General features: G+C 46.2%; 1 protein-coding gene and 1 long non-coding RNA gene across 2 annotated transcripts in view; one reads left to right on the top strand and one right to left on the bottom strand.

The window, feature by feature from the left end:
- Nucleotides 1-25862, top strand: part of LOC310757211 (C-type lectin domain family 2 member H-like) — a 63950-nt gene that overhangs the window by 5671 nt on the left and 32417 nt on the right. The gene's annotated exons all lie outside the window — the stretch shown is intronic.
- LOC310757507 overlaps nucleotides 1-25862 on the bottom strand; it is a 72275-nt gene that overhangs the window by 24349 nt on the left and 22064 nt on the right. The gene's annotated exons all lie outside the window — the stretch shown is intronic.

The raw sequence follows: 25862 nt of genomic DNA, 5'->3' as shown, positions 1-25862 counted from the left end.
CAACAAGAGAATATTGAGAAGCAAAGCAGCTAGTAAGCTTGATCTTTATTGATCTGTTGCAACAGGGTGCTCCCCTCACCTGCAGGAGAGGAGGAACCCAGAAAAATGGTACGCAAGGCCTTATAAAGTCTTTTGAAATTGCCACCATGTAGATCAAGACCACCCCCAGAAACATCATACATACATCACAGAAAGGGTGTAACCTAAGACCACCCCCCAAATACATCATACCTACATCACAGAAAAGGCGGTCTAAAACAGAAATTTGAATGTTGTTTTTCTCCTGTCGTTGTTTATTTAAATTGGATTGCCTGGGGATCCTGCCAGTCTTTTATAATGATAAATACTTAGTTCCTGAGCCATGTCACAGGCTCATACCCTTGTGTGTAACAGGGTGTGGGTGTGTGGGTGGGTGTTTGGATCAGGTTAACCAGTATGTTGTCAGTAGATTCTTGTTGTCTTGTTGGGCTGTGTATCTGATCAAGGGGAACAATTTTAAAATCTTTTAAAACCATTGTTAGCTTAGAGGACGAGTCACCAAGAAGTTAGGCAAGAAATAACAAGTTAGCCATACTTCTTGGTGAGTCGTACTCTAAGCTAATAATTCTTTTAAATGATGTCATTAAAAAATCACAAATGTAAAACAGGGACAGTTAAAAAAAAGAAAGTGAGGGACAAGGGTTAAAAAGAGGGGCTGCCCCAAGGAATAAGGGCAGTGGAGAACTTCATCATTCTGTCTTTTGGTTTAGTCTGTAAAAAAAAACCCCGGGACTCCTACACTAGGCTTGGGTTTTCACATGTTGCTTATGCGTCTCTGCTTCTCTTACCAGTCATATATGGAAATGTGTGGTTGTCTTCGTATGCGAGCTGTGACAATTAAAAGGTTTCTAGATGAGTCTGTTATATCTCTTGTCACCCACAATCAGAAATAGCGAGAGGGAGAACTAAGTCATTGTGAAACGGAAAATCCGCCCCACTTCACAGTGGGGAAGAGATGCGGTGGACCGCATGGCTACCTACTCTACTTTGGGGGCAGGGGACTTAGTCCCCCGTTGCCTGGGGGATCCCAGCCATGTCAGCGACCGGACTTGCCGACATCAACAGGTGAGGCGTTCCAGAGCTGTGCAGAAAAAAACATTCCTCTTCTTCCCACCAATCTCACTGTCTTTGGTGACAGGAATATGAGAATGGTCTCTGTGTAGATCTTTGAGAGCAGACAGGACAATATGGGTTGAAGGGGTCTTTCTTGGGCCTTGACTCCCCCGATAAAACCAGTCTAAAAGAACTCCCAAGCTGTGGACATGATCTTTCTGTGGAAGGCGGGGGTCACCCCTTCTTGGACCAGCTGTAAACCAGCTGGGAGTTGGCTGTGGTGGTTTGTACTTTGTGCTGGGAGGCAAACACAGGACTGGGATCTCATTGGTAGACCATCCATGCCACAGCTCAACTACCTCCCTGAGCCGCCAGAGGCGGTCCCTGGTATGGTGTTGGAAAAGCCAAGGACATTAGTTCTGGGCGACATCCATTTTGATGCTGCCTTAGCTAGGCCAGCTCTGGACTTCATGGCAGTCGTGACAACCACGGCGCTGTCTCAATGCATCATCCACCCAGTGCATGATGCAGGTCATCCCCACTAGATCTACTTTTCACTACAGAGGGTATTAGAAGTAATAATAAGAATAAGAATAAGAATAAGAATAAGAATAATATATTTTTATACCCTGCCCATCTGGCTGGGTTTCCCCAGCCACTCTGGCCAGTTTCCATCAAACGATTAAAAATACATTAAAACATCAGTCATTAAAAACGTCCCTAAACAGGGCTGCCTTCAGATGTCTTCTATACCTTATATAGTTGTTGAATGCTTTGGCATCTGATGGGAGGGTGTTCCACCTGTTCTCCTTGACAGGTATTTGTGTGAATATTACCCTGTTATCACAGAAAAATATCTCCCTGGTTTCACTGTGTAATGTTCAGATGGAAAGCACCGTCAATACAATCATGCCTAAGCACCTCTCTGGCCAAGGGGAGTCCAGGAGGCTCCTTGCTCTACGGAGGAGCTCTAGCTTATTAAAGAGGCTGGACATCAGCTAGAGTGTGGGTGATGCAAGTATTGGTGTGAATCTGACCTAACAGAGGTACGAGTACACAGACATTCTTTCATAGACAATGTGACACTGGCCCTGTATGCACTGGCTGCCAGTGAACTACTGGGCCCGATTAACGGTGTTAGCACAGGCCTATGAAGCCCTAAATGACTTGGGATCCAAGTACCTAACAGAGCGCCTTCCCCCAACACCATGGACCCTGTGATCAAGTGAGTGAGACCTTGATGGTGGCTGAAGAATGCCCAGACATTTGGCAGCTGATGCCTCCTGATCCTGGCAAGTCCTAGATCACTGGATGGAAGACTGAGATGGTTTTCAGAATGTATTAACTGTTATAAAACCTTTTTGCTTGCTACCCTGGGTTCCTTAAGGAAGAAGGGCAGAATTAAAAAAAGAAACCCAATAAATAATTTAAAAATGATAATAACCACCAGGATTTAATGTCAGGTTGTTTACCTTTCGTTATGTACTGACGTTCTGGCCCAGGCTGATACTGTAGATAGTTATGCAAGTAAGGGATCGAAAGTGACGTTCAGTGATTGGATAGTTTTAGAAAATTGTCACAGTTACGTTGTACTGGAGCTCTATATAAGCAGGCTGACTGAACCCTTCAGTTCAATTCTATTCTGGCCTGTGAATAAACAAGAGCTGTTTGAAGAATCGCTGTGTCGTCTGATATGTTCACCCACAACTTAACATCTTTGTTCATCCCAAAATTGCCCTCCTGCAATGTAGTCTATGGCTAAGATATATTTTTTTGGTTCTGTTTGGAGGGGAGTTCCACCAATGGACCCATTCCTGTCCTGCTCCCATGCAACTGGTTGGCCATTGGTGAGAAAAGGATAATGGACACGATGGGAGCCATTTCTGATACCGTCATGTTAATGTTTCCCTTTTCCTTTTCCTCCGTGCTATATTTTCCCAGCTGATTTGTATACCAGAGGCCTCTTTTGCCTAGCTTGGCAATCGCTAACGGTTTTAAACAAATAAATTTGACTTGACTTCATGCATCTCCAGCGCCATAGTTTTTCTCCTTTGCTTAAATTCCATTGCTTTGCATCTCACCCCCTAACAAGGAGCACCAGTGGGAATGGCAAAGGTAGTGGAGAGTTTGTACAGCTTATTTGGCAGAAACAAGAAACCGAGACTTCAGAGTCCTTGGCCCAGTACGATGTGCCGTAGGTGGCACTGTGGCCTAAACCACTGAGCACCTTGGGTTTGGTGATCAGAAGGTTGGCAGTTTGAATCCCCATGATGGGGTGAGCTCCTGTTGCTCTGTCCCAGCTCCTGCCAACCTAGCAGTTCGAAAGTACACCCGTGCAAGTAGATAAATAGGTACTGCTGCAGCAGAAAGGTAAATGGCATTTCCGTGTGATCTGGTTTTTGTCACAGTGTTCCATTGCTCCAGAAGCGGTGTAGTCCTGCTGGCCACATGACCTGGAAAGCTGTCTGTGGACAAACGCCAGCTCCCTCTGCCTGAAAAGTGAGATGAGTGCTGCAACCCCATAGTCGCCTTTGACTGGTCGTAACTGTCCAGGGGTCCTTTACCTTTTACCGTTTACTATGTGATAATCCTGCCAGCAAGCACCTTCTGTGCCAGCTTTTAAATAGCCACTGAGAACTTTTCCATTCCGTCATGCTTTCTGATTTTATTTTATTTTATTTTATTGAATTTCTATACTGTCCTATACCTGGAGGTCTCAGGGCGGTTCACAGAACAAAATCAAAATATAAATATATGGTAGGAATAGCAATGATAGGGGGTCAGACTAAAAAAGGGCATGTGACAAATTGCCTTTAAAAAAATAATGCCGTTGTTTTGCAACCATGAGGCCGTTGTTTTGCAACCAGGAAGAACCACAAGAGATTCCATCAGCCTTAGTTTGCTGCCATGTGCAGTCTGTCTGCCAGTGCTGTTCATCCCACATTACAATATCCAAGTGGCAACTAAGTCCATCCACATAGAATGAGCTGGAAAGGACTCTGAAGCAGCGGCAGAGCAAGCTGATTGGGCGCCTGAGGTGGCGCGCGTGCCCTGCACCCAGGGGTGGGGCCAGCTGCCCACAGCGGCAGGGCCAGTCGTCCACGGGGCAGGGCAAACCAGGGCAGGATGCTCCATGGGGCCTCCGAGGAGTCTGTCTGCCTCCTCCCACTCAGCTTCCCTACAACTGAGGAGGAGGAGGCAGGTGGATGCATGGCTCAGGCGTGCTGCAGGCCCCGCAGTGAGTGCCGCCCGGCATTTTGTCACCCCCCTCAGTGGTGACACCCAGGGCGGACCACCCCCACTGCACCCCCTTCCTCCACCCCTGCTTTGAAGGTCACCTGGTCCAAGCCCACCTTAGGGCAGGATAGCCCAAGTGAAGCATCTCTTCTTACTCCTCCTGCACGTCTCCCACACAGGGCTTCTTATAGCCCTGAAATAAAAATCTTGTACAGTGGAATATTTTCCCATAGTGGGGCATTGGCAAAAGAGCTGGCAAAGAGTATCTCACTTTTGAGCACTTTTTAAGCCCAGGTTGCCGGAAGAAAACCTTACTTAAGCATCTTTCATGTTTGTGACACAGGAATGAGTCATGTGTTCTACCACACAGATTATGGGGAATTACCGTATTTTTCGCTCTATAGGACGCACTTTTCCGCCTTCAAAAATGAGGGGAAATGTGTGTGCGTCCTATGGAGCGAAGAAGCCATAGCCGCGCGTCACCTCTCCAGCTGGGAGAGGGTCGCGGGGGGCTTCTATAGCCCTGCGCGCGCTCTCCCGGTTGGAGAGGTGACGCGCGGCTATAGAGGCTCCTGCCATAGCCACGCGTCACCTCTCCAACCAGGAGAGCGCGCACAGGGCTATAGAAGCCCCCCGCGAACCTCTCCCAGCTGGAGAGGTGACACGCGGCTATGGCAGGAGCCTCTATAGCCGCGCGTCACCTCTCCAACCGGGAGAGTGCGCGCGGGGCTAAAGAAGCCGTAGCCCCGCAACCCTCTCCCAGCTGGAGAGGTGATGCACGACTATGGCAGCAGCCTCTCCGCTGCGCGCCTTTCCGCTTCTCCCCAACCTGCTCTTTGGGGCTGGTGGTGGGCTTCCCCCTGCCAGCCCCAAGGAGCAGGTCGAAAGGAACCTGAAGCCTGGAGAGGAGAGGGGTCGCTGCACACCCACCCCTCTCCAGGCTTCTGAGGTAGCCACCTGAAGGCAACTGAACGCACCTTAAACAGCACCTTGTTTTAGAGGGGGGAAAGAAAAGGGGAAAATTCTCCCCCTCTCTGCGCAACGCCTCCTGCCGCTTCGCGGAAGGGGCGCTGGGCAGAGAGGGGGAGATTTTTTCCCCCTTGTTTTCCCCCCTCTAAAACAAGGTGCGTCCTATTGTCCGGTGCGTCCAATGGTGCGAAAAATACGGTAGTTACTAGCTGTGATGACTACGCTCTGTCTCCACAGTCAGAAGGAATAATTCTTCTGAATAATACTAGCTAGAAACTGCAGGAATAACTAGCTAGAAACTGCAGGAACTACAGGCATCTGGTTGGCCACTGTGAGAACAGGATTGTGGACCGGATGGGTCATTGGCCTGATTCAGCAAACCCTCCATATGTTCTTATGATCATAGTGTTGCAATACTGAAAGTCATGAGAACTTAAAATGCAGGACAAAGGCACCCTGTTGCAATCTGTTGCAATCAGTATTTTCTCCCGAAAACCCCTTGTGCAATCGCCTTCTCAGCACTCTCTGCTCACATGAAACTCATTCAACTATCCCACTATTATTAATATTTATTAAATTTGTGTATCGCCCTTCATCCAAAGATCACAGGGTGGCTCTCCAGATAAAAAAATGAGAACACAAAATGATAAAACAGAAACCAATATCCTCCCAGAAACACATTTCAAAGACCATAGAAAGTTCAATCAGCCCAAGGAAAACAATTTTGCCTGGCGCCAGAAGATCTGTAATGAAAGGTCTCAGAGGATGATTGCATGGAAGCCTTCAATCCCATCATCCCTGCCTCCCACTATGACTCCTGCCACCACATTCTCCAACTGCATTTCCTGAAAAGGGGGGGTGGGGTGGGGTTCGGATTATCCCGTCGTGCACTCAAGGAATGGGGTAGGCCTGCCACCAGCTATCAGTGGGACTTGTGGCCAGATACATACCCTACAGCATAGCCTAGATGAAAATATGGACACCACAACTGACCCTCCTCAACCTCCCATTTTTGTGCCCCCCACCCAGCATTTCCTATCCTAAGAAGGGTGGCTGCCACCCCCACCCCCCATTGCACCAGTGGGGACACTGCACACATCCCCCTCCCATCCTGAAAAAACCCCTCAGTCCTGGTTTTATCTTATTTTATTCTTTGGTAGATTTACAAAAAAGAAAAGCACACGCCAATAAATACATTTTAGAAAGGGGCAAGATTAGACGTGGACGCACAAAGCATAATAATAATAACCAAGACCCCTTTCTTTCTTCCCTCCCTGCCCCCTGCCTGCCCCTCAGAGGGGGCGCATCATGTGGGGCTGGGCCTCAGTGGTGGGAGCCTCTCCCCAACGGAGGAGGCCAGCAGCAGTGGCCGTGGAAGAGGCCGGGGAGAGGCAACAGGGTGGTCTCTTGCCACCTTCGCTCGGGAGAAGCACCGGCTCATCCTCCTCCCTCAGCTCAGTGGTGGCAGCTCTGGTGGGAGAAACAGGGACATTCCAGGATCAAAGCAGAAGCCAGGGTGGCTTTTGTAATTTCAGGAGTGTCCCTGGAAAATTGGGACTCTTGGAAGATATGCTGATACTCTGTCAGCTGCCTTTAACCACAGTCATTTTTAAAAAACCGATAGACTAATAGTAAGTATGTTAGTGATTAAGACGGCAAAAATAGCCAGCCGACTGGTGGGAGCGTATACAAAAAAACACGAGGTCAAAATGGGGAATTTCTAATGCTGAGGCATTCTTCTTTAGATCCGCTTCTGTAGATTTACTTCTCATTTCAGAATAAAGTGTTTGTTTTTTAAAAAAAAAAATTATTGGTTTTTCAACATGTAATAAAAGACAATACAGACAACAAACACTAACAAACAAACATATAAACATGTATAATTTCATAATTTTTTTTCATATACCCAATTTCAACGACTTCCCCATGCCTCCCTTTTCTGCATCCCTGTTTTAAATTTTTTCAACAACCCCTGGTCTGAATTACTTATTAATTCCTTTCTTTAACCCTTTTCTTTCCTCTTATTCAATCATTTATCGCTGCAAATCTGCTATGCTTTACCCATGACATTTTAACACTCAATAATTTTACAAGAATTTTAAAGATAAAGTTTAAATTTCTTCCAGTCTTCCTCCACCGTCTCTTTCCCTTGGTCACGGATTCTGCTCGTCATCTCTGCTAGTCCCATGTAGTTGATCACCTTCGTCTGCCACTCTTCCAGTGTGGGTAGTTCTTGTGTCTTCCAATACTTTGCTAATAACACTCTTGCTGCTGTTGTAGCATACATAAAGAACGTCCTATCTTTCTTTGACACCAATTGGCCTACCATGCCCAGGAGAAAAGCCTCTGGTTTTTTATGGAAGGTACACTTAAGCACCTTCTTGATTTCATTATATATCTTTTCCCAGAAGGCCTTAATCCTTGGGCACGTCCACCAAAGGTGATAGAAAGTACCTTCAGTTTCATTACATTTCCAGCATTTGTTATTGGGCAAATGATAATTTTTTGCAAGCTTGACTGGAGACATGTACCACCTATAAATCATTTTCATAATGTTCTCTCTTAAGGCGTTACATGCCGTAAATTTTATTCCGGTGGTCCATAACTGTTCCCAGTCATCAAACAGAATAAAGTGCTTGTGCTTTACTTCTGCTTTTATTCTTGGATACCAATGAAGTAAATCAATGTGGGTATGTGGGTGTGTGCATTAAATAAGATTTAAGTTAGAAACATTAGTGCCTATTATTTCTGCTTGGACACTCAACTGCCCCTTCATGGGCTAGTCAAGGGTTCAGCTCGATTCACCCCAGAAGGATGGGGCTGATTGTAGAGGAGAGGAAGGCAACCTCATGCTACAGGTGGACTGGAGGAAGCCAGTCCAGGGCATTGAGTCTGGACTTAGGGGGTCGAAGGCCCTGTTTGGGGAGGAGGGATCGAGGGAGGGTGCCTTCAAGGGATCCCTTCCCCCAGCCTTGCCCCTGTCTGCCACTTCACCCACAGAGGAGCAAGGTAAGTGAGACCCATAGATGACTGACGTTCAGGTGATGCTCAGGCAGACGCCCCAGGAGGAACCCAGGGCTACAAATGTGTTTGACGTGTCAGTGGTCAATGCATCAATGCATCTTGCACTGCACATTGCTTCCTGCAGCAAGTTGTGTTCTTCTTCATTGCACAAACTGAGTGATTTAGTGCTGTGACGGAAACAATTCTGGGTGCAGGTTTACTCCGCTGCCCAGCTGGTCAGGGTGCCACTCCCTGCGTGTCTCTCCTGGTCAGCAAAAGAAGGAATCTCCAACCAAGTAAAGAAGCAAATCGGCGGTCAGTAGACCTGATCTTTATTGTTGCAACAAGGTTCACACACACATGGAGTAGGAACCTCGAACATGGGGTTTCATTGACTTTTAAGACCTTCCCCCCTTCCCATAATACATTTCCAGATACATCACCAATGTGTCACCAAGGAGGAGGGGATCTTGTGTGGTAACATGAGTCCATCATTCATCCCCATATCAGATTCAGACACCTTCTAAGTACCCATCACCAAGAGAAGAATAAAACTATTTACACCTATCCTTGCCCTCAGGGCTTTCCTGAAGATGAGCTTTGTGAACACCTGGCTTCAGCAAACTCCATCAAGGGATATCTGTCTGGTCCATTGTTATCTTTCCCCCACTCTCTGGGGAGTGGGGAGGTGTATGTGACTCTATGCCTCAGGGATTATGGAGGCAGGGAAAGCCCTGGATTCCCCTCTTCCAGAGAAGTCATTAGCCATTGGAACCAAGGAAATGGGTCAAACTGTTGAATTTTGGCAATTATTTGCTGCTATGTTGGATAGTCGCAGGAAAAAGTATGATACCTGGTATCCACTTATTGCTAGAGTTTTATAGACTACTTTTTAGAGGTTGTGGTGGGGACTTGGGATTTTGGGGGAGTCGTTTAACTCCCCACCCCCACCCAGTTCCTGGTTTTAACAGTGCTAAGTACTTTACGAATTCTTAAAGTTTCGTTTTAAAGTTTCTTGTTTAAGTTTCGTTTCCACAAGGCCCTTAAGTGTTGGTTTCCCACGGTACAGTCCCATAACGTCAACATCCTGTTTTGCTTTCCAGCCACCTGGAGCTCGCTTCTGCATTGCTCCTTTTTCGTAACATCAAGATGTCTTCTGCCTCTCCCTCCCTGCTTCCACGTTTCTCAAACAAGTCATGGACAAGGCAGACTCACAGTCTGAGCACTCAGCCCAAGACCTCATAATCTGCAAAGGCAGGGGAGGAAATTGCAGCTGTGGGACAAACGGGAAGCCTTCCGTTCCCTGCCTTGCAGTGGTAAACATGAAGAAAAACACATACCATGTGTCATGGTTTTATTCCTGAAATGGCTGCGGCCACCCAGCAGAAGAGAGGAAAAGGAAAAATGGACTCGTCCAAAATTCCTCATGAATGTGAGCACTGTCTGCATGGAATGGCAGCAGTGGGGAATAATAATAATAATAATAATAATAATAATAATAATAATAATAATAATAATTTATTATTTATACCCCGCCCATCTGGTTGAGTTTCCCCAGCCACTCTGGGCGGCTTCCAACAAAAGATTAAAAATACATTAAAACATCAGTCATTAAAAACTTCCCTAAACAAGGCTGCCTTAAGATGTCTTCTGAATGTCAGGTAGTTGTTTATATCTTGGGGCCTCAAAATTTGGCATCCCTTGCCCTCCATTCTACAAAATAGTTGTGGTGGCCTCTGCTGCACCCCCAAGGCTCCGTGCCCCCCTAAATCTGCCCCGATGTCCGGCAGGAGTTCAAATTCTCACAGGCCCTGAATATAAAGATGAGAAGGGTAAAAATAATAATCTTGGTTACCAAGCCCCAGGAGTTTGTAAGAGCTGAAGGGTGGGGGGGCTACGAGGAAAAACCAGCTCATTTTAACTTGCCTAGGCAGGATCCAAGCTGTCCCAACATTCATTAAGAGCTTATGCTCCAAGGTATAATTCAACCCATGTCATACTGGCATCCGTAAGAAGCTTTTCAACAAACAGACTGCTGCGTGCTTGTTTTAGAAATACAGTGGTACCTCAGGTTAAGAACTTATTCCATTCTGGAGGTCCGTTCTTAACCTGAAACTGTTCTTAACCTCAGGTACCACTTTAGCTAATGGGGCCTCCTGTTGCTGCTGCCCCGCCAGCATGCAATTTCCGTTCTCATCCTGAGGTAAAGTTCTCAACCCGAGGTACTACTTCCTGGTTAGTGGAGTTTGTAACCTGAAGTGTTTGTAACCCGAGGTACCACTGTAAAGAGAAGCAGAAGGTTGGGCAGTGCTGCATTATAAATGTAATAAAGGACATATTTACATTTTATTACATTATTTCCCGTAGAGGAGAAGTGGGGATGTTCCTGGACTACAACCCCCATCATCCCTCACGACTGGTCAATCTGGCTTCAGAATTATGCTTTGTGGGGGAAGGGAGTCTCAGTACGCAACTATAGATTAAGAAAGGGAGATAATCTCTTCCCCCAAGTAATTAGGAGGGGGTGCCATCTGCTCGCTCTTCAATTCTTTTGAAGGCACTTCTATTTCTCTTGGTCCTCTCAATCCTCCATTTCCCCAATTTTCCTTCCTTCCTTCCTTCCTTCCTTCCTTCCTTCCTTCCTTCCTTCCTTCCTTCCTTCCTTTCTTTCTTTCTTTCTTTCTTTCTCTGTTATCCCCCCCAAAAAAAATCTTATTTTCTCTTCCATGTTCTTTCTTTTGTTTATTAAATGTTCAAGGGTGGGCTCTGCAATGGCTGCTTGTGCAGTAGGGAGAAAATGCTTAGAATAAACCTTGACTTTTGTACGGTTAGTGGCGCAAACAAATTAAAAAATAAGAGGATGTCACATGTGCCATAAGCTAACTGACACGTTGTGGGTGTTGATAAGCAGCTCAGATATGGAAGTGAGAAGTTTCTCAGAAAAGGATGTGTTATGTACTGAGTTGAACAGGATCCAAACTGCAGCAGTCTGATTGGTCCTAGAACAATAGGATCCAAAAGGCAGCAGTCTGATTGGTCCTAGAACAATAGGATTCAGAATGCAGCAGTCTGATTGGTCCTAGAACAATGCAGCAGTATGATTGGTTGGCAGGAACCACCCAATCATGCTCCAGATAGAAGTGAATCCACAACCTGATTGGCTTACAGTAGAATTCCGGAATTAGCCAATCATGTGCAGCCCATTGTGTAAATAATGTATATAAAGCAGATACCTTGAGGGGACTTTCATTCATTCCTCAGCGTCTGCGGAGAGGAGACGTTTGAAATCGCCCAGGCTCTCCTTGCGCCTGAAGATGTTGCTACTGTTCCATACAAAACAATAATGGAACAGCTGAAGGGGCACTTTTCGCCACAGCCCTCAGTGGTGGCTCGTCGAAATGCCTTCTACGCAAAGCGGCAAGCCCCTGGGGAAACCATAACTGGGTTTGTGACCTCTCTCCGCCAAGCTGCCCAGTTCTGCAACTTCTCAGAGCTGGAGAACATGCTTTGTGACCACCTCGTCGGTGGCCTGAAGGATGAGAAGCTGCAATGACGCCTCTACGCTAAGAAGAACCTAACGTTCCAGGTTGCTCTGGAGGAGGCCCTGGCAACGGAAGCTGCCGAGAGGTCGACGCAAGAGGCACGGCCGAGCCAGCCGTCCCAACCGAGGGTCCACCACGAAGACCTCACCGACGACTCAGGATCCAACAGGGAGGAGGTGCACCGAGTACAGCAGCGCACTCAAGCAGCCCACATACCACAGCTGCCTCGACGAGAAGGAGGGAACTGCGCAAGCTGTGGAGAAAGTCACGAGAGGAGGACCTGCCGTTTCCGCAACACAGAGTGCAGGCAGTGCAGAAAATTGGGACACATCGCCCGGGTGTGTTGGGCTCGGCCCACCCGACGCCAGGCATCAGATGACCAATCCAAGAGCCCCAGGTCCCGGGGCCCAGCGCACCAAGGCAACTCAACGGAGCTCACGGACTTCCAGGTATACCAGTTGCCCCACCCCAACGTAGAGAAAATTTATGTAGAGGTACAGATAGAGGGGGCCCCATGCCGCATGGAGCTTGACACGGGTTCAACTCTATCCATAATCTCGGCAAGGACCTTAAGGAAACTGTGTCCTACTGGGGGTCCCAAACTCAGGCCGGCCCCATTCACCCTCCGGGACTTCCAGAAACGTAAGGTCCCCACAATGGGGGTGGGGACCTTCAGGGTGCAGTACCGAGGGCGGTACCGAGGGCAGTACAAGCAACTGGACTTGCTTGTGGTCAAGGGCCCCTACATTAGCTTACTGGGATTGGCATGGTTTGGACCACTGGGGCTAGCCGTCACCGGGGTGAACCACACTACCTTACAAGTGGACGTGGATGCCATATGCAAGGAATTTCCAGGGGTTTTCGATGGGAAATTGGGACAGTATACGGGCCCCCCCATTGCTCTACAGCTTGACCCCGCAGTACGACCGGTCAGGCTCAAGGCCCGCCGGGTCCCGTTCGCCCTGAAACCCCGTATAGATGAGGAATTGGACCGACTCGTGGAGCAAGGAGTGCTGGAGCCAGTGCCTAATGCCCCCTGGGAAACCCCAATCGTCACACCCGTCAAGCCTAATGGTTCGGTCCGCATCTGCGCAGACTACAAATGTACCATAAACAAGGCCCTCACGGCCCATGCATACCCAGTGCCAGTGGTCAGCCATGTCCTTGCTACCCTGGCTGGGTCGAAAATTTTTGGCAAGCTGGATCTGGCCCAAGCATATCAACAGCTGCCAGTAGATGAGGCCACAGCAGAGGCACAGACGATTGTGACGCACAGAGGAGCGTTCAGGGTAAAGCGGCTGCAATTCGGTGTCAGCGTGGCACCAGGCATATTCCAGAATCTAATGGACTCTCTCCTTAAAGGGATTCCTGGTGTCACCCCCTTCTTCGATGATGTGTTGATTGCCGGGCCCACACCCGAGGAGTTTGAGGACCGCCTCCGCACCGTTCTGCACCGTTTCCAGACGGCGGGTCTCAAGGTGAAGCGGGAAAAATGTCTACTAGGAGTGCCTCAGGTGGACTTTCTGGGATTTATGGTGGACGCAGAAGGGGTCCACCCGACTGGGGACAAGGTACGGGCCATTTGTGATGCCCCAGCGCCCAAGAACAAGACTGAACTTCAGGGCTTCTTGGGACTATTGAACTTTTACCATTCCTTCCTTCCCCACAAGGCGGCGGTAGCGGAGCCCCTACACAGACTCCTGGACAAGCGGGCCCCTTGGGTGTGGGGCCAGCGCCAGGAGGCCGCATTCCAGGCAGTCAAGGACTTGCTTGTCTCAAACTCGGTCTTGGCACACTTCGATGAGAGGCTGCCGGTGGTGCTAGCATGCGACGCCTCACCCTATGGCATTGGCGCTGTCCTGGGACACCAACTCCCGGATGGAAGAGAGGTACCGGTGGCATACTTTTCCCAGACACTCAACACAACCGAGCGGAACTACTCGCAAATCGACAAGGAGGGTCTGGCAATCGTGAAGGGAGTAAAAAATTCCATGATTTCTTGTACGGGTGGCCCTTCACCGTGGTGACTGACCACAAGCCGAAGCTTGGCTTGTTTGCCCCCGAAAAGCAGACCCCCCAAGTGCTGTCTCCTCGCGTCCTCAGGTGGTCAATTTTCCTTGCCAGCTACCAGTATGCACTGATTCACCGCCCTGGGAAGGCGATGGGCCATGCGGACGCCCTCAGCAGGCTACCACTACCGGAAACAGGCCCCGACCCAGCACCTGCACAAGAGGTTATGAGCCTGGAGCTGCTTCCCGAGCGCCCCATTCAGGCACAAGAAGTTGCACACCATTCCAAGAAAGATAGGGTCATCTCCCGGGTCCTGGACTGGGTGTGGAGGGGATGGCCCAGCAGCAGCCCCGGGCCAGAATTCGCCGGCTACACAACCCGCAAACATGAACTGTCGGCCCACAAGGGGTGCCTGTTATGGGGAAGCAGGGTCGTTGTTCCCCAGCCCCTCTGCAAAAGGGTCCTCACAGCCCTACACGAGACACACCCAGGGGTAGTAAGAATGAAGGCCCTTGCCAGGAGTTATGTGTGGTGGCCGGGGATCGATGGAGAGATAGAGGCCTGGGTCAAACACTGCCAGGCCTGCCAAGAATCCCGCCCAGATCCCCCAAGGGCCCCAGTCCAGTCCTGGGAGTCCGCCCGAGCACCATGGTCACGCCTGCATGTGGACTTCGCTGACCCCTTTCAGGGGAAAACATTCTTCATAGTGGTGGACTCCTACACCAAATGGCTGGAAGTCGCACTGGTACCACCCACTTCTACGTCCGCAGCCATCCGGGTACTACGCAGGCTGTTTGCAACCCACGGGCTCCCTGACACTCTCGTCTCAGACAACGGGACTGCATTTACGTCAGGAGAATTCCAAACCTTCACAGCGCAGAAAGCCATCCGCCACATCCGTTCGGCGCCATTCCACCCTGCCATCAATGGCCAAGCAGAACGCATGGTGCGGACCACCAAGGACACCCTTCGCCGCATGACGCAAGGGGATTGGGAGTACCGCCTTGCCACATTCCTTCTAGCACAGCACAGCACCCCCAGCTCAACGACTGGCCGGAGCCCCGCTGAACTACTAATGGGTCGGCGCCTTGCAATTAGATTGGAACGCCTTCACCCCGATAGAGCTCAGGATGAGGTAGTGGTGGGGGAAGGCAGGAACCCCCGGACCTTCGAGGCCCAGGACCCAGTGTACGCAAAGAATTTTGGGGCAGGCCCTGCATGGGTACCCGCCACAGTCACCAGGGTCACTGGCCCCGTGTCGTACGAGGTGCTAACAGATGGGGGGCAATGCTGGCACCGCCACTGCGACCAGATACGGCGACGATTCCCGGAAGAAAACCAGGAGGAGGAGGACAGGTCAGAGGAGTCCCAAGGGAACAGTGGGGCAGTGAGGCCCATAGAGCAGCAGGGGCAAGCAGGAGAGGCAGAATCAGTAAATACAGAGAGGACCCGTGAGGCCGAAAGGACACTGGAACCAGAACCACGACTGAGCGAGCCGGTTCCGCCAGACCATACAGCCCCATCACAGCCAGCATCCTTGGAACACGAGCCAGAACCTGAACCCCGGACCAGGGAACACCCCAGGCCACAACGCACACGTAGGCCGCCGGCGTACCTTGAGGACTATGAATGCGACCTCCCGGGCAGGACTGGAACTTAGAGGAGAGGGGTGTTATGTACTGAGTTGAATAGGATCCAAACTGCAGCAGTCTGATTGGTCCTAGAACAATAGGATCCAAAAGGCAGCAGTCTGATTGGTCCTAGAACAATAGGATTCAGAATGCAGCAGTCTGATTGGTCCTAGAACAATGCAGCAGTATGATTGGTTGGCAGGAACCACCCAATCATGCTCCAGATAGAAGTGAATCCACAACCTGATTGGCTTACAGTAGAATTCCGGAATTAGCCAATCATGTGCAGCCCATTGTGTAAATAATGTATATAAAGCAGATACCTTGAGGGGACTTTCATTCATTCCTCCTCACCACTATGAGCTGAATAAAGAGCATGAAATCACTTTGCGACTCTGAGTATATTTCAGGATGTTTTGATAATGTTCTGTATTGCACCTTCCCTCCCCTAACCCCAAAAAGTTTCCTTGAACAATGTTCTCCTAATGTTCTCAGCCTTTCCGTGGAGCTGCTGATTCTTCCCTACAATGCAATGGAATGGGGCTAGCTCTGGGTCACTGTGGGGGCCAGGTTTGGAGTATTGTCCCTCCCCCCTCCTCAACAAATTATTCCTCAGTTTTGTTTTCTGAAAATAGGTTGGGTAATTTGCAGAGGAAGTCTCTATTTTGTGTTTTTCGTCAAACTCACTTGTAACCCACAGGGAAGAGGAAGAAGAAAGGAGGAAGGGTGATGTGAAAAAGAGACACAGCTAGTGGGGAAAGTTTTGGGAGCTCTCCTGAACCCCACCACTTCTCTAATTAAAATTACACATTTCCATTCTTGCTTTTCCAGCAACAATAACATTTATTGGGGCATTGTCTTTTTTTAAAAAAAAAAATATTATTTTTTATTTTCAGTGCAAAATCATGACAAAAATTACAGACATTGAATCCAAAATAATACTATACAAACAAAAAAGAAGAACAGAACACACAAAAGAAAAAACCAAAGGAAACAAAACAAAACAAAAAAGACAAAAAGCATACATCTACAGAAAAAAACCATATCATCATTCTAATCTAGTCATACATAAACCCATATTGACTTACTTCCTTTGTTCTAAGACCTCAAAAAGTTTACTCTTACTGTAATGTTGTGTCTAATGTAGATTACTTCCATCTTTGTATTTTTTTTTTTTAAATACATATTTATTAAGGTTTTACAAAACAAAGAATTCATCATTTCAAAATGTATCATTTCCATAAAGCTCAAGAAAAACAAAAATATATGACAGAAAAAAAGAAAAGAAGAAAAATAGAAAAACAGAAAAAAGAAAAACACTCTTTCTTAAATTTATAAAGTTCCATGCCCCTCTGTCTTGACCTCCTCACATCCCCCTTTTTTGTGTTCCACTGTACTCCAATCAGATTCAGCAAATTCAAAGCCTTGTTTCAACCATACTTAATGTTATATTCAATTTATTATGTCCCCATTTTCCATTTTTTTTTAATCCGTACCTCATCTTATGAAATATGACATAATAATGTTCTGTTCATAACCCCTTATCCTTTTTTTTCTTAGATTCTTCTTTTCACACACCTTTGACCAAAGTCACACAAACCCTGTTGCTTTTACTTCCCACATCCTATTGACACTCAAAGATTTTACAGTGTTTTTGTAGATAGTCCTTAAACTTTTTCCAGTCCTGTTCCATCGATTCTTCTCCCTGGTCACGGATTCTGCCAGTCATTTCAGCCATCTCCATGTAGTCTATCACTTGCGTCTGCCATTCCTCCACGGTGGGTAGATCCTGTGTCTTCCAATATTTAGCTAGAAGTATTCTTGCTGCTGTTGTTGCATACATAAAGAATGTTCTATCTTTCTTTGGCACCCGTTGGCCAACTATGCCCAAGAGAAAGGCCTCTGGTTTCTTAGGGAAGGTACTTTTAAATACTTTCTTAAGTTCATTATATATCATTTCCCAGTAAGCCTTAACTCTTGGGCAAGTCCACCAGAGGTGAAAGAATGTTCCCTCAGCTTCTTTACATTTCCAACATTTATTGTCAGGCAGGTGATAAATTTTAGCAAGCTTGACTGGGGTCATGTACCACCTGTAAATCATTTTCATAATGTTCTCCTTTAAAGCAATACATGCCGTAAATTTCATACCGGTGGTCCACAACTGCTCCCAATCAGCAAACATAATATTATGACCTAGATCCTGCGCCCATTTGATCATTGCTGATTTGACCGTTTCATCCTGCGTGTTCCATTTCAACAGCAAGTTATACATCTTTGACAAAATCTTAGTTTTTGGTTCTAACAGTTCTGTTTCCAATTTCGATTTATCCACCTGGAAGCCAATTTTTCTATCCAAATTATAGGCCTCTCTTATTTGATAGTAATGAAGCCAATCTCGCACTTTGTCTTTTAATTTTTCAAAACTCTGCAGTTTCAATCTGTCACCTTCTTGTTCCAAAATTTCCCAATATTTTGGCCATTTAGCCTCCATATTGAGCTTTTTCTGAGCCTTAGCTTCCATAGGTGACAACCACCTTGGGGTTTTACTTTCCAGCAGGTCTTTATATCTTATCCAGACATTAAACAAAGATTTTCTGACAATATGGTTTTTGAATGCCTTATGAGCTTTAACCTTGTCGTACCAAAGATATGCATGCCACCCAAAAACATTATTAAAACCTTCCAAATCCAAAATGTCTGTATTTTCAAGAAGCAGCCAGTCTTTCAACCAGCAGAATGCTGCTGATTCATAGTACAATTTAAGATCTGGCAGGGCAAATCCACCTCTTTCTTTTGCATCAGTTAAAATTTTAAACTTAATTCTAGGTTTCTTGCCCTGCCAGACAAATCTAGAGATATCTCTCTGCCACTTCTTGAAACAATCCATCTTGTCCAAAATTTGCAAGGATTGAAATAAAAATAGCATTTTAGGCAATACATTCATTTTTATAGCTGCAATTCGACCCAACAAGGAAAGCTTCAAGTTAGACCAGATTTCTAAATCTTTTTTAACTTCTGCCCAACATTTCTCATAGTTCTCTTTAAATAAGTTCAAATTTTTCGCCGTCATATTAATCCCTAGGTATTTCACTTTCTTAACCACCATTAAACCTGTTTCATTCTGAAACCTATCCTTTTCCATTGGAGTTAAATTCTTCTCTAATACTTTAGTTTTTACCCTGTTTAGTCTAAATCCCGCCACATGACCAAATTCTTTAATCAATTCCAAAGCTCTTTTCATACTGGATTCCGGCTCCTGTAAAGTTAGAACCAAATCATCTGCAAAGGCTTTCAATTTATATTGTTTGGCTCCGACCTGAATACCTTTTACAAATCGGTCCCCTCTTATCATGTTTAGCAGCACCTCCAGGACCGAGATAAATAATAATGGAGAGATAGGGCAGCCCTGACGTGTTCCTTTTTCTATCCTAAAATCTTCAGTCACCACATTGTTTACAATCAATTTCGCTTTTTGTTCTGAATATATTGCTCCTATACCATTTTCGAACCCCTGACCCACTCCCATCCCTTTCAAATTTTTCTTCATAAAACTCCAAGAAATGTTATCAAAGGCTTTCTCCGCATCAATAAAAACTAAAACAGCTTTCGTGTTGATATTCCTTTGCAACAACTCCAGAATGTCAATTATATTCCTTGTGTTATCAGACAAGTGTCTGCCTGGGAGAAAGCCTGCCTGGTCCTTATGTATTACTTCCATTAATACTTTTTTAAGTCTGCTAGCTAAAATGTCTGCAAAGATTTTGTAATCCACATTCAAAAGGGAGATGGGACGGTAGTTCTTTAGTTGTGTCTTTTCAGCTTCTGTCTTGGGTATCAATGTGATGTATGCTTCTTTCCACGATTCAGGCGCCTTTTTCCCTTCCAAAATCTCATTGCACACCTCCTTTAATGGTTGAATTAAGAGATCTTTCAAAGTTCTGTAGTATTTGGAGGTTAGTCCGTCCGGTCCTGGAGATTTGCCCAGTTGCATGTTCTGAATGGCACCTTCAATTTCTTGTTCTGTGATTTGCTGGTTCAATACTAATTTATTTTCTGAAGATATTTTTTGTAATCCATTGGTTCTTAAAAATTGGTCTATCTCAGTTTCTTTCTGCGGCCCTTGCGTATAGAGTTGTTTAAAATATCTCTGAAAGCACCTTCTAATCTCCTCCGGGTTCTGTATGTTTTTTCCATTGATCTCAAGGTTGGTGATCGTATTTAACTTCTGTCTTTTTTTCAGTTGCCACGCCAATAATTTCCCACATTTATTAGCTGACTCAAAAGTCTTTTGTCTCATTTGTTTAATTTTCCACTCTATTTCTTCATTGATCAATTTCATATATTGCACCTGATATAACTTAATCTCTCTTAGAATCTCTTTTGAGTTTGGTTTAACTCTTAACTTCTTCTCCCCTTGTTTTATTTTTTCCAAAATTTTCGTTTTCTTCTCATTTTGAGATCTCTTTTTTATTGCATTCTGTTGAATCAAGAACCCTCTCATGACCGCTTTGCTTGCGTCCCAAACCGTTCTTTTTTCAACCGTAGTTCTCATATTAATTTCAAAGTAGTCTTTCAGAGTCTTTTGGGCCTTCCTTACGATATCTTGGTTTCTTAGTAAGGTGTCATTCATCCTCCATCTGAAGGAACCGATAGGTGTTAGTTTCATTTCCATCTTTACCGCATTATGGTCGGAGCAGGTTTTTGGGCAGATTTCCACCTTTCCATCTTTGTATTTTTTTTTATACCATTTTTCTTTTCGTTTAACCCTGTAAAGCATCATTCATTACATATGCTTACTCCAGAGCAATGTTTTTTCATGTACTCTTTAGCACATCACCATTCTTTTAATAATTTCTAGTCCGATTGTCCCCTTATGAATGCTGTAAGTCTTGCCAGATTTATATATTCACAAAATTTAATTTGGCCTTCTTTCATTGATGGAATTTTTCTCCCTTTCCAGTTTTTTGCTCTAAGCATCCTGGCAGCTGTCGCTGCATAAAGGAATACTTTCCTTTGATTGTCGGGAATATCGTTTGTAATTAAACCTAAAAGGAATGCCTCCGGTTTTTTACTGAAAGATATTTTAAACATCTTTTTGATTTCTTCATAAATTTCATTCCAGAATTGTTTAATAGGTCGGCATTCCCACCACATGTGCAACATTGTTTCTATTTCTTTTTTGCATCTCCAACAGGTATTTGATTTTAGATTGTAAATTTTAGCCAATTTTACCGGAGTTAAGTACCATTGGTACACCATTTTCATGAAATTTTCTCTGATTGTATAACATGCCGTGAATTTAATATCATATTTCCATAATTTCTCCCATTGGTCCAGCCGAATTACATATCCTATATCACATGCCCATTTAGTCATAACTTCTTTTACTTCTTCATCCTTTAATTCCCATTCTAATAATAAATTACACATTTTGGATATATTCTTTTTTGAGTTTTGTAATAATACTTTTTGTAATTTTGATTCTTCTTTTTCAAATCCTATTACCTATTATGGGAATCATTTGAAAAAGGAACAAGAGTTTTGGTAAAATATTCATTTTAATAGCCGAAATTCTACCCCAGAGTGTTAAATTCAATCTTGTCCAAATTTCCATTTCTCTTTTTGTTTCTTCCCAATTTTTTTTTATAATTATCTTCAAACAAATTTATATTTTTCATTGTTCTTTGGATTCCTAAATATTTCACTTTTTTTACAATTTGTAATCCAAATTTTTCTACCAGTTCCTTTTTCTCTTGGTCTCCCATGTTTTTTACCATTACTTTCGTTTTTTGTTTTTTCCAAAGCAAAACCTGAAACCCTTCCAAAGTTTTCCATTTTTTCTAGAGCCTTTGCTATGCTTTCCTTTGATTTTCCACCATTAACACTAAATCATCTGCCCTTATTTTATATATTTTCTCCCCTAGGGATATTCCATTTATTTCTTGATCCAGTCTGATTTCTTGATTTAGTATTTCCAAAACCAAAATGAATAATAATGGTGAAAGTGGGCACCCTTGTCTGGTGCCTTTCTGTATTTTAAAATAATCAGTCGTGTCATTATTTATTATTATATTTTCTTCTTGTTGTTCATAAATTGCTTTTAACCCTCTTGTAATTTGGTCTCCCATGTCCATCTGGTCTAATAATATTTTTAGAAATTTCCATGAAACTTTGTCAAACGCCTTTTTCGCGTCCACAAATACAAAGGCTACCTTCTTACTCGGTTTCATGTCTAAATACTCGATCATATCGATCACTGTTCTTATATTATCACTCATTTTCCTGCCCAGCAAGAACCCTGCCTGCTCTTTGTTTATACAATCCTGCAAAACTGTCTTTAATCTTGTTGCCAATATTTGTGCATAAATCTTGTAATCATTATTTAGTAATGATATTGGTCTATATTTGGTTATGAACTCTTTATTTCGTCCTTGTTTCGGGATTACTACTATGTGAGCCTGCTTCCAGGTATTGGGAATCTTCTATTGGGGCATTGTCAAAGGAACAACCAGGAGCTTAAAGTAAGGTTACCAGATTTTTTTTCAATGAATCTGGGGACACTTTAAATAAACAAATAAATAAATAATACATGTTCGGGATGTTGATGGTGCAGCGATGGCGGTGGCAGAGGGGTGACCGCCGCCTTGACATCAACAGCCACGTTTCCCCTTCCTCTGAGGCTTCTATCTCCTTTCTCCATGAGCCTGGGCAGCCCCTGAGTTGTCGGTTCTTCGATGGTGGTGGTGGGGAAGCAGTGCGCGGTGGGTCAGGCATGGAAGGTGGAGAAGGAGGGCCGAGAGCAGTGGCGGCGAAGCTCGGGCAGCGCGATGCCTCCCTTCCCATCGAAGCAGCCCCAATCCTATTCCTACTTGAGTGCAAGCAGGAGGGGGTGGGGATCCCTCATCTGGGAAGGGAGGCTTCCTGTTGCCTGAGAGATCCCTGCCCCCTCCTGCTTACACGCAAGCTCTGATAGGCAGCGTGAAGTCTCCCTTCACAGCTGAGAAATCCCCGCCGCTCCTGCTTGCACACAAGTAGGAGTTGGGAGGCTGCTCCAAAGGGAAGCATGAAGCCCCCCTTCACAGGTCAGTTGCTGGGGTCAGGGAAGGTGGAGGCCGCCTGGAAGCTGCCTCTTTGGGCCCCTGCACCACCATCATATGGGGACTTCCAAGCAGCTCCTGAAGCCAGCCAGGGCCAACTGCTCCGGGCTGCTGAGACTGCTGCTGCTGCGTTTCCCAGGGACAGTAGATGAAATCCGGGGACATTCCGGGGATGGAATTTGTCCCGGGACATATTCAAAATCCCCGGGAAATGGGGATGTCTGGTAAAAAGGTAAAGGTAAAGGTACCCCTGCCCGTACGGGCCAGTCTTGCCAGACTCTAGGGTTGTGCGCTCATCTCACTCTATAGGCAGTGTCCGCAGACACTTCCGGGTCACGTGGCCAGCGTGACAAGCTGCATCTGGCGAGCCAGCGCAGCACACGGAACGCTGTTTACCTTCCCGCTGTTAAGCGGTCCCTATTTATCTACTTGCACCCGGGGGTGCTTTTGAACTGCTAGGTTGGCAGGCGCTGGGACCGAACGACGGGAGCGCACCCTGTCACGGGGATTCGAACCGCCGACCATGCGATCAGCAAGTCCTAGGCGCTGAGGTTTTACCCACAGCGCCACCCGCGTCCCGGGACATATTCAAAATCCCCGGGAAATGGGGATGTCTGGTAACCCTAGCTTAAAGTGGAATCTTAATTATTGCCTTCCTGGGGCAAGGTAGGCTCCCATCTTGCCCATCGACTGATAAGAGGTACAAACCACTCAAGGAGGGAAGAGTGGTTTCCATCTGATGTGGGCAAAAGCCCATGCCAGGTTCGAGCACAACGGAGTCATTCAGTCCCAGCAATGACCAGAAAGCACTGCTTTCTAATAGATTCAGATTTTATTTCAAGGTGTATCAAGAAAGGTGAGAAACAAGACAAGACAAACAAAACAAAAGGGTTATTGAGGGTTGCACGCTGAATTGTGAGTTTTACACATGCAGATAGACATCACTCTTTTCCTGTCATTCTAACCACTCTAGCTAACCATGAGGCTCTTCATAGCGACTACATAGTAAACATCTGCATAACCACTTCCTGTAGAAAAAGCAGCCAGGGCAAAAGCACTTCTCTCTCTTTTTTCCATAAACTAAAAAAAGCCTCGACTTCCCTCCCCCTCCTTCTCTCTCTTTTGCTCTTGCCTATGGCTCATACTAGCCATAGCAAGCACTGCATAAGCAAATCAAAATGGTGCCTGTCTTGCATCTGTCTGTTTTAAGAAAAGGTCTTGCATTTTCCATTTCGCATCCGATGGAAGCCACCTCTCCTCCCCACGTCTGTTCTCAGAAGCAGACTCCGTAGTCCCTTACAACTTTCAAAAATGGAATTTGAAAGGAGCAGCGTGAGGTGGCTTACAGGAAGCTGACTTTTACAGAGCCAGGCAAATTGATCCGTCTACCTCAGTATTTTCCACACTCACTGAGAGCTGCACTCCAACATTTCAGCCAGACTTGAGGAAGGTGTGGAGCGACAGTGGTGTGGGCTGGAGGGGGGAGATGGCCTATGGAGAGCCCTGAGGGCTAGTCAGGCATACCCCACAACTAGGGGAGCGGATGGCTCTGTGGTCTCAACCAGGGATGTCCAAGAGGTCGATTGCAATCTACCGGTCAATCGCGGGGTTGTCCCAGGTCGATCGCTGTAGTTTTGTAAGTGATCTCCCTCTTGCTCTTAAGCGATAGCTACGTGCCCCGCACTCGCTTTGAGAGGTTTATTTCCTTGCCTGGGTGGCAGAGTTTGGGAAGGCAGGAGGTGAGCTGACTGTTGAGCAATTGATTTAACACACTCCTTCTCCTAAAACCAACCTGGCGAATCCTTTCCAAAAGAAGCTCAACAACTTTGGCTTCCCTCCCCAAAATCATAACAACTTAACTACTGGCAATGACAGTGGGTAGATCACAGCCTTTTTATATTTTGAGTAGATCGCAGTCCCTTGGGAGTTGGATGTGCCTGGTCTAAACCACTGAGCCTCTTGGACTTGCTGCACGGAAGGTTGGCAGTTTGAAGCCCTGCGACGGGGTGAGCTCCTGTTGCTCCATCCCAGCTCCTGCCAACATAGCAGTTTGAAAGCACACCACCATGGGTAGATAAATAGGTACCGCTGCGGCAGGAAGGTAAATGGCGTTTCCATGCACTCTGATTTCCGTCACGGTGTCCCACTGCACCAGAAGTGGTTTAGTCATGCTAGCCACATGACCCCAAAGCTGTCTATGGACAAACACCAGCTCCCTTGGCCTGAAAGCGAGATGAGCACCACAACCCCATAGTCGCCTTTGATTGGACTTAACCGTCCAGGGGTCTTTTACCTTTTACCCCACAACTGACACATTTTAAGCTGGATATTGTGGAGCACAGAAGCTAATCCCAGCTTCTGTTTTGATCCCGGAATATCCCATGAAGACTAGCACCTTGGCATGAGTCAGCAAGGCTGCGTCTGACCCTGCGGATGAGCACCAGACCACCTTCTGGGAGTGCTTTGGCAATCATCAAAGGGTCATCAAAGGGTCGTGCCAAAGCGCCTCTGGGAGGCCATGCTGGCCGGGGATGGGGAGGAGGCCATGGCCATGGAGGAGGAGGTTGCAGCCACAGAGGAGGAGGACAGCAAAGGTGTGGAGGAGGAGGGAGCGAGGATGTGGGCAGGGAAGGGAGGGGTGGGTGTTGGTGGGCGTGAGCAGTGGGGTGGTGAGATGGTGTGGGGTATCCCAATTTGCCCTCTTAAAATGTTGGGGTCCTGCTGATTTCACATGATTCAAAATCACATTATATGGGATTATTATTATTATTATGACCAGGATGTAATTGAAACTAATAAGATTTTGGAATGCAGAAATAAAGAAAATCATCAAACCGTCAAATCTAGCACACGGGGACGGCACTTTATCTAAATTATACAATTTGGCATTTGAACGATTAGTAATTGTATTATAAATTGGTATTGTTATGTTGTTGTTTAGTCGTTTAGTCGTGTCCGACTCTTCATGACCCCATGGACCAGAGCACGCCAGGCACTCCTGTCTTCCACTGCCTCCCGCAGTTTGGTCAGACTCATGTTTGTAGCTTCGAGAACACTGTCCAACCATCTCGTCCTCTGTCGTCCCCTTCTCCTTGTGCCCTCCATCTTTCCCAGCGTCAGGGTCTTTTCTAGGGAGTCTTCTCTTCTCATGAGGTGGCCAAAGTATTGGAGCCTCAGCTTCACAATCTGTCCTTCCAGTGAGCACTCAGGGCTGATTTCCTTCAGAATGGATAGGTTTGATCTACTTGCAGTCCATGGGATTCTCAAGAGTCTCCTCCAGC

Source organism: Podarcis filfolensis, assembly GCF_964270895.1.
Source record: "Podarcis filfolensis genome assembly, chromosome: 2".
NCBI lineage: Eukaryota > Metazoa > Chordata > Lepidosauria > Squamata > Lacertidae > Podarcis > Podarcis filfolensis.
Note: the sequence above shows the minus strand (reverse complement) of the source record. Positions and strands in the feature narration are given on the sequence as shown.